Source organism: Physella acuta, unplaced genomic scaffold (assembly GCF_028476545.2).
Source record: "Physella acuta isolate Inbredline_101_S28 unplaced genomic scaffold, ASM2847654v3 ptg000560l, whole genome shotgun sequence".
NCBI lineage: Eukaryota > Metazoa > Mollusca > Gastropoda > Physidae > Physella > Physella acuta.
In genome coordinates, this window is record NW_026732079.1 from 825,587 (window position 1) to 840,084 (window position 14,498).

The window sequence follows — 14,498 nt, forward strand, 5'->3', positions numbered from 1 at the left end:
GTAACAATCTGAAAAATTTGTAAAGGTACACAAATTAGGTTGACTCCCATTCAATCAACAATGTTTACATGGTCAAATTTTATCAGCACAAAATACTTATTCATTAGATAAATACAATAGAAATCACATGTTATTAAAATTATCATAAACTACGAGATAATTTTGTGTTGTATTCTTTATTTTATAGAAGATGGATGATTTGCAATTTTCAGAGAACAATAATGAATTAACAAGCTGGCCAGATCAATTCCTAGTTTCCTCGCCAATTTTCTTATTCTCCATCTAACCGCCCTGTTGAAACTAAGGTTGGCATCTCAATTGAACAATCAATTACCACTTTGTACAAGAGAGTGAGACAATGTCGCCGTTTTAATCAAGGGGTTACTAGCGAGCTATTGTACTCAATTATGTGCCTAGGCCTACACACAGCGGAAGTTCACTCACGCTAATTGCTTGCTACTTACTGCAAACACGTTAAAATCAACTATGGTCAATATTGGCAGGTAAGAATAAGTTAAGATCTCTATAGCCAAGTAAATAGCAGTTAAGATCCCCATAGGTAGGTACAATTCATTTTTGATCTGTATACCTAGGTAAAAATTAGTTAAGAGCTCTATAGTCAAATAAGAGTAAGTATAATTTATAAAAGCTAAGTGAGGGTTAACTACTATCTCTATAGAATGAAAGTAAACCAGTTGAGATCTTAGAAAAAAATCAGCTTCAAGATTGAAAAATCTTTTACAAGACTAAAAAAATTTCAATCTAATAATTGTATTTTTTCTACAAGAAATTGTTATAAACTATTTAAATGAATGTAGAAATATAATCAGCCATTAAAATTATACGATCGATCTTCCAACAACCACCAACTTATATTTGGCCGACTTCGTAAACGTACGGGTCAATGATTGTATCATCAGGCATGATTTAAAAGGCTGGGGGTCTTAAGTGGATTAGCACATGTATGTGTGCATAAATGTGCATAGTGTGTATGTGTGTGTGTGCACATTTATGTTTTTGTATATGTGTATGAGGAGCAGCAAAATTAAGTCCAATTTGAATTTTTTTCCTTTATATGTAGCAGACTGCATAAATTAGCGGTGAGTTATCGGTCTTTGATTGCTCCCTTGTTGACAGGTGTATAATAAATCTAGTTGATACATTCTCGTCCTCTGTTCAGTTCTAACCGTGAAGGGAGGGGAGGGTGTGGTGTAATAGTGGGAGGTGGGGGTAGGAGGTCTAGAAAGTATAACGCTTTCGATTTTTTAAATCCATTGAATAGTTGATCATGGTGTTAAAAAATAATTTAGAAAATAACAGAGCTGAATGAATTAACCAGGATTCTAACATAGGCTGCGTTTGATTATGAAACTCTACTCGACACAGCAAATACAACTAAGAGGGTTAAGACCCATCACCCCGACCCATTTAACACACACTTCACGTCTTTGCACCCGAGTTAATTGTTTCGATTAAGCCGCTAGCCATTACTGGAAGCTGCTGATCAATAGACTGATATATAAGTGGTTCGATCTAAATTCGATACACAGCTCGTTAGTCGGTATTGTTATACTTCTAAGATTAGAAAACTGTTAAAAACCTGATGTACGGTGCGCAAAATGTATTGAACCCAAAGAAACAAGGTCTACATTTTCGATAGGTAAATACTTCAAGTAATGTTCAAAAACTTAAGCACGTGATTATAGTCACAGGAAAAAAGTCCCACATAACAAAACATGCATCAAGACAAAAGCCGACACGGTACAAAGGCTGTCAAAAGCGCAACTGTCAACAATACACTATGTGGACGAACAAGACAAAAAGCACACAGAACGCAATGATGTGCCGACATTTCATCTATAACTGATTTTTCTAACGGGTATTAAAATAAACGTGTAACAAAATTTGAAGCTGCTTTGTAAATTATCTTATAGTATTTTTACTTATTAAAAAAAATGAAAGTTGGGTTTATACTTGCAGACACGAGGGTTCAAAGGTCTGCACATGTGGAGGCAGCAAGGTACCTCAGACACCAGGTAAGGTCTGCACCTATAGTCTTAGCATGCTATCTCAGACAGCAAAGAACTTCTTCACCCATAGACCAAGCACGGTACCTCACACCAGTGTAGGTCAACACCTGTAGTCTCATCACTACCGTGGTACCTTAGACACCAGGACTCTAAATCTGCACACGTAGACTCAGCACATGGTGTGGTACACAGGTCTACGCATGTAAGATCAACACATGACGTGGTACCTCTACACATGTAAGATCAACACATGACGTGGTACCTGTACACATGTAAGATCAGCACATGACGTGGTACCTCTACACATGTAAGATCAGCACATGACGTGGTACCTCTACACATGTAAGATCAGCACATGCCGTGGTACCTCTACACATGTAAGATCAGCACATGACGTGGTACCTCTACACATGTAAGATCAGCACATGCCGTGGTACCTCTACACATGTAAGATCAGCACATGACGTGGTACCTCTACACATGTAAGATCAGCACATGACGTGGTACCTCTACACATGTAAGATCAGCACATGCCGTGGTACCTCTACACATGTAAGATCAGCACATGACGTGGTACCTCAGGTCTACACATGTAAGATCAGCACATGCCGTGGTACCTCTACACATGTAAGATCAGCACATGACGTGGTACCTCTACACATGTAAGATCAGCACATGCCGCGGTACCTCTACACATGTAAGATCAGCACATGACGTGGTACCTCTACACATGTAAGATCACATGCCGTGGTACCTCTACACATGTAAGATCAGCACATGCCGTGGTACCTCTACACATGTAAGATCAGCACATGACGTGGTACCTCTACACATGTAAGATCAGCACATGCCGTGGTACCTCTACACATGTAAGATCAGCACATGACGTGGTACCTCTACACATGTAAGATCAGCACATGACGTGGTACCTCTACACATGTAAGATCAGCACATGACGTGGTACCTCTACACATGTAAGATCAGCACATGACGTGGTACCTCAGGTCTACACATGTAAGATCAGCACATGCCGTGGTACCTCTACACATGTAAGATCAGCACATGCCGTGGTACCTCTACACATGTAAGATCAGCACATGCCGTGATACCTCAGGTCTACACATGTAAGATCAGCACATGACGTGGTACCTCTACACATGTAAGATCAGCACATGACGTGGTACCTCTACACATGTAAGATCACATGCCGTGGTACCTCTACACATGTAAGATAAACACATGACGTGGTACCTCAGGTCTACACATGTAAGATCAGCACATGACGTGGTACCTCTACACATGTAAGATCAGCACATGCCGTGGTACCTCTACACATGTAAGATAAACACATGCCGTGGTACCTCAGGTCTACACATGTAAGATCAGCACATGACGTGGTACCTCTACACATGTAAGATCAGCACATGCCGTGGTACCTCTACACATGTAAGATAAACACATGCCGTGGTACCTCTACACATGTAAGATCACATGCCGTGGTACCTCTACACATGTAAGATCAGCACATGACGTGGTACCTCTACACATGTAAGATCACATGCCGTGGTACCTCTACACATGTAAGATCAGCACATGACGTGGTACCTCAGGTCTACACATGTAAGATCAGCACATGCAGTGGTACCTCTACACATGTAAGATCAGCACATGCCGTGGTACCTCAGGTCTACACATGTAAGATCAGCACATGCCGTGGTACATCTACACATGTAAGATCAGCACATGCCGTGGCACCTCTACACATGTAAGATCAGCACATGACGTGGTACCTCTACACATGTAAGATCAGCACATGACGTGGTACCTCTACACATGTAAGATCAGCACATGCCGTGGTACCTCTACACATGTAAGATCAGCACATGACGCGGTACCTCTACACATGTAAGATCAGCACATGACGCGGTACCTAAGGTCTACACATGTAAGATCAGCACATGCCGTGGTACCTCTACACATGTAAGATCAGCTCATGCCGTGGTACCTCTACACATGTAAGATCAGCACATGACGCGGTACCTCTACACATGTAAGATCAGCACATGACGTGGTACCTCTACACATGTAAGATCAGCACATGACGTGGTACCTCTACACATGTAAGATCAGCACATGACGCGATACCTCAGGTCTACACATGTAAGATCAGCACATGACGTGGTACCTCTACACATGTAAGATCAGCACATGCCGTGGTACCTCTACACATGTAAGATCAGCACATGACGCGGTACCTCTACACATGTAAGATCAGCACATGACGTGGTACCTCTACACATGTAAGATCAGCACATGCCGTGGTACCTCTACACATGTAAGATCAGCACATGACGTGGTACCTCTACACATGTAAGATCAGCACATGACGTGGTACCTCTACACATGTAAGATCAGCACATGCCGTGGTACCTCTACACATGTAAGATCAGCACATGCCGTGGTACCTCAGGTCTACACATGTAAGATCAGCACATGACGTGGTACCTCTACACATGTAAGATCAGCACATGACGTGGTACCTCTACACATGTAAGATCAGCACATGCCGTGGTGCCTCAGGTCTACACACATGTAAGATCACATGACGTGGTACCTCTACACATGTAAGATCAGCACATGCCGTGGTACCTCTACACATGTAAGATCAGCACATGACGTGGTACCTCTACACATGTAAGATCACATGCCGTGGTACCTCTACACATGTAAGATCAACACATGACGTGGTACCTCTACACATGTAACATCAGCACATGACGTGGCACCTCTACACATGTAAGATCAGCACATGACGTGGTAGCTCTACACATGTAAGATCAGCACATGCCGTGGTGCCTCAGGTCTACACACATGTAAGATCACATGACGTGGTACCTCTACACATGTAAGATCAGCACATGCCGTGGTACCTCTACACATGTAAGATCAGCACATGACGTGGTACCTCTACACATGTAAGATCACATGCCGTGGTACCTCTACACATGTAAGATCAGCACATGACGTGGTACCTCTACACATGTAAGATCAGCACATGCCGTGGTACCTCAGGTCTACACATGTAAGATCAGCACATGCCGTGGTACCTCTACACATGTAAGATCAGCACATGACGTGGTACCTCTACACATATAAGATCAGCACATGCCGTGGTGCCTCAGGTCTACACACATGTAAGATCACATGACGTGGTACCTCTACACATGTAAGATCAGCACATGCCGTGGTACCTCTACACATGTAAGATCAGCACATGACGTGGTACCTCTACACATGTAAGATCACATGCCGTGGTACCTCTACACATGTAAGATCAACACATGACGTGGTACCTCTACACATGTAACATCAGCACATGACGTGGCACCTCTACACATGTAAGATCAGCACATGACGTGGTACCTCTACACATGTAAGATCAGCACATGACGTGGTACCTCTACACATGTAAGATCAGCACATGCCGTGGTGCCTCAGGTCTACACACATGTAAGATCACATGACGTGGTACCTCTACACATGTAAGATCAGCACATGCCGTGGTACCTCTACACATGTAAGATCAGCACATGACGTGGTACCTCTACACATGTAAGATCACATGCCGTGGTACCTCTACACATGTAAGATCAACACATGACATGGTACCTCTACACATGTAAGATCAGCACATGACGTGGCACCTCTACACATGTAAGATCAGCACATGACGTGGCACCTCTACACATGTAAGATCAGCACATGACGTGGTACCTCTACACATGTAAGATCAGCACATGACGTGGTACCTCTACACATGTAAGATCAGCACATGACGTGGTACCTCAGGTCTACACATGTAAGATCAGCACATGCCGTGGTACCTCTACACATGTAAGATCAGCACATGACGTGGTACCTCTACACATGTAAGATCAGCACATGACGCGGTACCTCTACACATGTAAGATCAGCACATGACGTGGTACCTCTACACATGTAAGATCAGCACATGACGTGGTACCTCTACACATGTAAGATCAGCACATGACGCGGTACCTCTACACATGTAAGATCAGCACATGACGTGGTACCTCTACACATGTAAGATCAGCACATGACGTGGTACCTCTACACATGTAAGATCAGCACATGACGTGGTACCTCTACACATGTAAGATCAGCACATGACGCGGTACCTCTACACATGTAAGATCAGCACATGACGTGGTACCTCTACACATGTAAGATCAGCACATGACGTGGTACCTCTACACATGTAAGATCAGCACATGACGCGGTACCTCTACACATGTAAGATCAGCACATGACGTGGTACCTCTACACATGTAAGATCAGCACATGACGTGGTACCTCTACACATGTAAGATCAGCACATGACGTGGTACCTCAGGTCTACACATGTAAGATCAGCACATGCCGTGGTACCTCTACACATGTAAGATCAGCACATGACGTGGTACCTCTACACATGTAAGATCAGCACATGACGCGGTACCTCTACACATGTAAGATCAGCACATGACGTGGTACCTCTACACATGTAAGATCAGCACATGACGTGGTACCTCTACACATGTAAGATCAGCACATGACGCGGTACCTCTACACATGTAAGATCAGCACATGACGTGGTACCTCTACACATGTAAGATCAGCACATGCCGTGGTACCTCTACACATGTCTTGGTACAATCAAAGACGTAAACACTGCTCACTCTCCGGCTACTTCCGACCCCTTCATCTGCACGTGCCTCATGCGACGGCCTCTAAACTGTTTATAAACTCTTGTTTAATACATTCGTGAGTACCTCTGGAGAGGGGGGGGGGGGTCGGTTTTTTTTTGGGGGGGGGGAGCTGGGCGTATCTTCAGGCGCCATCTTTCTGGCTACATGAAAACTTTTAAAAAACACAATAAATAAATTTTGATTTGTTATTGTCGCCTTGACCTCTCGTTTGTCATTTCTTATCTCCCTTGTTTATCGAAGATCTGCTTATCCCCCCTGACGGTAGTTGTGACAAAGTTGTCTACCGCTGTCTACACGAAATTTTTGACAGATATGAGTTGTGTATCACAAATGTTAGCCACTCTATATTTCTTTGGAAATTGAAATATTATTTTAGGTTAAAGCTTGAGATATTCCGCGAAGCAAATAGAACAGGTATACACATTTTGATTACGGCTAAAGTAAGAAACATAGCGCAAAGAATAGATACCCAGTCTTGCGAAGGTAAATACTTTTTTGAAAGTAGTCTTAATTTAGTAAAATTTAAGTATATTGCACAAATAACTGTTAGCCCTAATGAATTCCCATCTTGCAAGTCAGTCATTTTGTGAGTCGGCTATATGACCTTTCGGCCTTAAGTACTTTTTTCATTATATATACATATATATATATATTATTATATAATTATGTAAATAAATAAATAAATATATATATATATATATATATATATATATATATATATATATATATATATATATATATATATATATATATATATATATATATATATATAACTTATATTTCTCAAGTCTAATTAAGATTAAAAAAAAACAACAGCTACAAATAATTCTATTATAAACAGTTAACGTTTGAGAACATAATTATTGATTTTGAGCCTTCTCAAATACATCTTACAACTCAGACTTTCTCGCTGTTGAGAACAAACACGACCCCCCCCCCCCCCCCCCCACTACAACAACCAGCCCTCTATGTTCGACTTTCTTTTTCCCACCTATGAAGTTTAGACAACTTAAAAGTATACAAAAGCATACAAATGTATGTTCTGAAGAAATAAACATTTTTAAACAACAGAATTAAAGCTAAGTCCGCATTTCAGACAACAAATATTGGCAACAAATATTTTCAACAAAATATCAGACATGGTTTACATAGTTGTAGGGCAAACGACTTGTCCCATGGGAATACATTAACACAAACCACAGTTCTAAGCACCGATGGTTACTGACCAGGGGAGGTCACCCTATCGTTTACGACGGGGAGAGAATCAAGTATTTGATCTCACACTAGAAGACTGTGAGGAACGATCTATGGTTTCCCAAAATCAAACTAAGTATGGCTTTTTAATTTCAACTATGTTGACTTTTCTCCTTCAATAACAAGTTGCCTTTTCCCAGCAACATAACATCATAGAGCAGTTACACAAATCTGCCGCACACATCAGACCCACACAAAAAACGCACCTCTTGCACACACCTGTACCCCACACATATCTGCCACACACAACAACGCACCTCTGTCTCACACAGCAGACTCGCACAACACCACACCTCTCCCACACACCTCCGTCACGCACCTTTACCCCACACGATAAATCACCTCTGTCGGACACAACCTATGACACACCTCTTTTCCACTTACCAACACAACCCTGATCCTACCAAACAACAGATCTAAACCCGCACCCCAGACCAACAACGCACCCCCCCCCATCTCGTACACACCACCTGCCCATGCACACCACATTAAACCCTCGCTGGTAATTAACTGATCCATTGTCTCCTGAACGTCCCTAATTAACATCGCCCTTTTGTCTCTTCATATACCGGACTGTTGCGTCGTTAATGACGCGGCGTCGCTAATGACGCGACGTTGTTTAGCACAGGTTCAAACAACGTCATCAAATAAAACAGTCAAATAACGTCCCAAGGGAAATAACTACAGAAACCTAAACAAGCGATTACGTCAAAGAGAACCATTTTTTCTCGACCTATTTAAACCAGACGGGCCAGGTGGCTCTGCGAATTAGTTGGGCCAAGTGGCCAAATGGCGTGTGCTGGGGATTAGCATTGGGGTAAGGTAGGCTGGATGCTGACTATAGTGAATGTCTAGCAAGTAGTTCTCAACATTGATATATGATTCATTAGGATTGGCCAAAAGTATGAAGTCCAGCTATTGTATTTGCTTTTATTCATCCTGCCAGTTGTCATAAAAAAAATCAATACCTCCTTTAAAATGTTTTCCACTTAATGGTCACACAACATTGATTGATCATAGACCATTGACCGTAGAATATTGACAATAGAACATTGACCATATAACAATGACCATAGAACATTGACCATATAACAATGACCACAGAACATTGACCATAGAACATTGACCATACAACAACGATCAGGAAACATTGACCACACCATTCTAAGTTCTTGTAAACTTTACCAAGCCAATAACACATATTAAAGACTCTTTACCCTGACGAGTTTGTAGTGTCAAAATAGACCGGCTTAAGCACAAAGTTCGTGTTTTTAGTGACTAAAATAAAAATCTTAGTCCCTACAGCATCCGCCATTTAGTGAAGTCAAGATGGGGTAAAGAAATATACACGTTGACGGAATAAACGATAACAACTAACAGGGGCTAACAAGCCTCAGTAGTAGCTAAATCAACAAGAAAATAAAACTATCTCCGAGGCGTACCTTGGCGTCAAAAACATCCCTCCCCCACCCTTGCAGAAGTACAACACTCAACAGTACTATGACGTCATGTAACCTTGGCTTAAGAAGTGAAAAAAAAAAATTCCCCTCGTCATTGCGCAAGAAACGTTCAATTGTCTCACCCGACAGGCGAGCAGGTACAAAGTTGCCAGATAAATTTGTTTGAACTTGTTCTCACGTGACACAGCAGAAATATCCGCACGTGCATTTTTTTTCTTCTGAATAGAGTGAGCAGAATTAGCCATGTTAAGATTTGTTCAAGGACGTCTTCATTAGAGCGTGTAACAGGAAACAGGCTGTATCTTTCCTTCAAACCATCACCCCACCCCGTAAACACAGGACCCCCCCCCCTCCATATACAAATCTATACGTTTACTCTTTAGTAGTTTTTAAAATCTTCATCCGTGTGCTGGCTATAGACCCGATACAGTACTTCTATGATAAGCCTGTAACGGTAATTCTACATTGAGTATGGCGAGATATTTAGAAACCCCTAACCGTAGTACGATAAGATATTTTGGAAAAGTGCAATGCTAAGATATTAAGATATTTTTTTTAGAAAACTAACTGTAAAATTATATTTTTAAAAAGTGCAATGGTAATATATTAAGAGGCCTCATAACAGTGCAATGGCAATATATCAAGATATTCTTTTTAGAAATCTTTAATAGTAAATTTGTAAACTATTTAGACAAAATGAAAGGACAGAATGATATTTTTCGAACAGTACAGCGGTTAAAATTATTTGTCATTTTTAAAAATCTTAATGGTTTAATAGAAATGTATTAAAATACCGTAGTGGTAAAATAGTAAATTGGTTAGAAAACCTTAATAATAAAGATGATTAGATTTTTACTTTAGAACACTGTTAAAGTATATCATTAAATATACGCATTGAGCAGCGATAGTTTACAGTGTGTAGAGACTGCCGTGTCTTAGTGTTCAGGTAATTGGGAGCAGTCCTGGAACCAGAGCTACAGAGATTAGAACTTAAGACAGGATGGGATTAAAAGCTCGCGAGCTGATTCAAGTAGTTATAAGCAGGTACACATCAAATGTGGAAGGTGTGAAGATAAACAGGTGTTTAGTGCCAGCATCAAGTGATCAGGTTTGAGGTCCTGGAGAGTGCGTCTTAAGGTACAGTAAGGTGTTTATTTTAGTGCAGTTGTTTGTGTCTTTTGGTACAGTAAGGAGATTTTTAGTGCGAACGTTCGGGCCTTATGGTACAGTAGGAGATTTTTTTGTGCAAATGTTGTTTTTTTTTTTTTTTGTTCAGTAAGGAGATTTTTAGTGAAGTTGTTTGCGTCTTATTGTATAGTACTGATATTTTTAGTGCAAACGTTCGTTTCTTTTTGTTAAGTAAGGAGATTGTTAGTGAAGTTTTTTGTGTCTTATGGTACAGTAATGATATTTTTTAGCGCAAACGTTCGTTTCTTTGTGTTCAGTAAGGAGATTTTTAGTGAAGTTGTTTGGGTATTATGGTACAGTAATGATTTTTTAGTGCAAATTGGTTTCTCTTTTTATGAAGTAAGGAGATTGTTAGTGAAGTTGTTTGTTTCTTATGGTACAGTAGGAGATTTTGTGATTACTGTTAATCGTTTCTTTTGGTACAGTAAGAAGATTTTTTTAATGAAGTGGTAGAGTCCTATGGTACAGTACGGAGATTTTTTTAGTGCAGTTGGTGGCTTCTGTTGGTACAGTAAGGTAAGTTTTTTTTATTCTAGTATGTTCGATTAAGGTAGTTTCTCGTCGGCAAAACAGGGAGGTTCTATGTTAATGCAGTTTCAAGTAAAATCAGAAACAAAGTTATTAATTAAATTAGAGGTATTTTTGTAGCTTATTATAAATTAATGGATACGGAGTCCATTGTTAAATTTGAGGATCTAAAGTTACACTATATCTCCCTGCATACAGTTGAACTTTTTAAAAAAATCATATGGTGGTCAGATAGGAATATTTAAAATGTCTTATATCAATAAGGTGGTTAAGACAAATGGTTGCTCTGTTGAAATAGTTTGCCATATCACATAAACATACATAAGCATACTACACGAACATATACATACACATAATACACAGCCATATACATACACATAATACACAATCATACACATAAACATACTACACGAACATATACATACACATAATACACAGCCATATACATACACATAATACACAATCATACACATAAACACACTACACGAACATATACATACACATAATACACAAACATATACATACACATACCATAGCGCACACATGCATACACGCCTGCACAGCATCACTTTAAATCGTACAAAAAATATCAACAACCGCCTTAGTTCAGTTCATCCCATCTGTCGTTTTATTTACCTGTTAAATCTCCGCTTTTCATGTGTGCGTGCGTTCTAACTAATTAGGTAAACGTGTTATAAAAAACTAACTTTCCGTTATAAAAAACTAACTTTCCTATCCATTGATTAAAACCGCAAAAGGGGCTTTTTTGAAGCAGTTTGTAATTACGTAATTTTTATGAAGAGTTAAGATCTAAAAGAGATACATAACGACGTTTATCTACTCTATTGTTCGATGGTTAAAATTTACTTTAGATATAGGTAATGAGCTTATTTCTCTAAATAAAATTGGTAAGTTGCATAAGACCTAACCTCGGAAAAAACATCAATACAAATACATTAATAATTTCTCAAATTCCATCCCCATCTCCACCTCTACAAAATCTGCTTACACCTACACCTACACCTACACCTACACCTACACCTACACCTACACCTACACCTACACCTACACCTACACCTACACCTACACCTACACCTACACCTACACCTACACCTACACCTACACCTACACCTACACCTACACCTACACCTACACCTACACCTACACCTACACCTACACCTACACCTACACCTACACCTACACCTACACCTACACCTTCACCTTCACCTTCACCTACACCTACACCTACACCTACACCTACACCTACACCTACACCTACACCTACACCTACACCTACACCTACACCTACACCTACACCCACACCCACACCCACACCTACACCCACACCCACACCCACACCCACACCCACACCCACAATTACACCTACACCTACACCTACACCTACACCTACACCTACACCTACACCTACACCTACACCTACACCTACACCTACACCTACACCTACACCTACACCTACACCCACATCCACACCCACACCCACACCCACACTCATACCATCACCCAAATCAACACCTATACCTACCCTAACACTTACACATATATAGTGTCATACTCGCACAATAATACTTATACTTTCTCATATTTACATAACATTACACTAACATGTACATACAACTATACATACTAATGACTATACCTACAAATACATATTAAACAGATACCCTCGATAATAATGTAAATAAAAACTCTTACCTGCATTTCACATAAGCCGAATAAATTTCGTACATTTGAAAATATATTCTTCTTTATGTTATTATCCAACACACTCTTATAATAAAAATCCAAATGTGTATAAGTTTAAAACCTAAGAAAGTACTCAATAAAAACAATTTTCATTTCAAATACTACTAGACCAGATTTAAATGAAACTAGTTTTTTAAAAAAAAATTACAGAAAAAAAAATCCCAGCTTTTATAAACACCAGAAGCAGATCTGTGAATATCCCCGAACTTCCTGACATAATTACTTCCCTTCATCCCTTCGATACCGCAGAGTACATGCCCCGCTCCCAGCGCTGTTGAGCTCACCGTGCGCATGTCAGTGACGAGTCGTGACGTCATATCACCCCCTAGCAAAAGCGGGTGGGTTCTGCACGGGGTGATGTTGAAGTAGTTAAAAGGCTGGTTTGAGCGGTGGTGGAGACGTAGGGTAGGACGACGGTTGAGCGACTTTTTATTTGAATAGCTTGTGATTGGATTAATTAACCTGCTAAAGTTAACCGTCAATGACGTTTGCTTTGAACTAAATCTCCTTAAGATCTAATTATTTTAATAGATAATTTTTAAAAGAAATTATCGAGAAGCATTTTAGTTTTGCTTCTGTCAATCTCACATAGACTTTAATTTTTAAATTTGAGTTTTAAACGGCTGTGTTTTGAAATGGTGGTGTAGTATTACAAAGAATAATCACCGTTTTTTTTTAAAGGGGGGGGGGGGGTGCGTTTTAATACTCAAATCTTCAAATTCACAAATGCCTATAACATTAGGCTGAGGTTTTGTATAAGTAATTACCTCAAATTTCCAGGGGGCTGGGGGGGGGGGGGGTGGCGTGTTTGATTACTGATTATCCCTAAATTCGGAAGAGGTTTTGTATTACAGGGTAAATTTATAATTGGAGACATTGTTGTATTACAAAGAGCCTCTAAATTTGAGAGAGATGGTGTATTTAACCTCTTATGAAATTTTCCGCATTAAATTTACCCGTATTCTACTTTATGTGTGCTTTGGAAACTTATAATTGTTATTCGATTGCCTACTTTAAGCCCCCCACATTGCATTTCTAATTATATAGATGACCCTTTACAAATTAGGGTTGACTGACGATATAATCTTTAGTTAAAATGAACGGTGGGTTTGTGTGACGATATAATCTTTAGTTAAAATAAACGGTGGGTTTGTCTGACGATATAATCTTTAGTTAAAATGAACGGTGGGTTTGTCTGACGATATTATCTTTAGTTAAAATGAACGGTGGGTTTGTGTGTCGATATAATCTTTAGTTAAAATGAACGGTGGGTTTGTCTAACGATATTATCTTTATTTAAAATGGACGGTGGGTTTGTCTGACGATATAATCTTTAGTTAAAATGAACGGTGGGTTTGTCTGACGACACGACCTTAGTTGAGATGAACGACGTACTCTTTACCAGACTACATTAACGGTTAGGGTTAAACGTCGAGACTAGAAATAAAACCATCTGTTTTCCAAATGTGTTTGCTAAATTTATAATGATGGAAGACAGTCGATTG